The sequence below is a fragment of the Opisthocomus hoazin genome, unplaced genomic scaffold (genome assembly GCF_030867145.1).
Source record: "Opisthocomus hoazin isolate bOpiHoa1 unplaced genomic scaffold, bOpiHoa1.hap1 HAP1_SCAFFOLD_81, whole genome shotgun sequence".
NCBI lineage: Eukaryota > Metazoa > Chordata > Aves > Opisthocomiformes > Opisthocomidae > Opisthocomus > Opisthocomus hoazin.
The window spans coordinates 346,995-347,500 of NW_027448990.1; positions in this window are offsets into that span (position 1 = coordinate 346,995).

Sequence of the window (506 nt, forward strand, 5' to 3'; positions counted from 1 at the left end):
ACCCGGCCGGGGGGGGGCCTCGCCCGCCCCGGGCGGCGCCAGCGGCCGAGACCGTGCTCGCGCCCCCCCCTTCCCGCCACGGCTCCCTCTTCGAGAGGCAGCCGTGCCGGGTCGGAGGGGAGGTTCGCGGGTCCGGCCGCCGCGCCGCCCGAAACGCCGTGCGCACACCCGCGCCACGGCCCGGAACGCCCGGAGACAGCCCTGTCCCGCGCGCGGGGGGGTAGACGGCGCCGCCGCCGGCGCCGCCCCACCCCCCCCCCCAGGAGCTGCCGCCCCCCGAAGACGGCGACACCCCTCGGCTGTCGCGCTTGCGGCCCCCGGTGCCGCCGCCGTCGCTCGACGCTCGCCCCCCGGCCCGCCGAGCAGGCCGGTGCTCTGCCGGCCGCGCTCGCCGCGTTGCCCCGCCGGCATCCCCCCCTCTTGCTTCCCGCGCAGACGCGGGAAGCGGGGAGCCGGCGGGGGCGCGGCGTCCGCGGCCGACAGGTCGACGCACCCGCGCGCGTCGG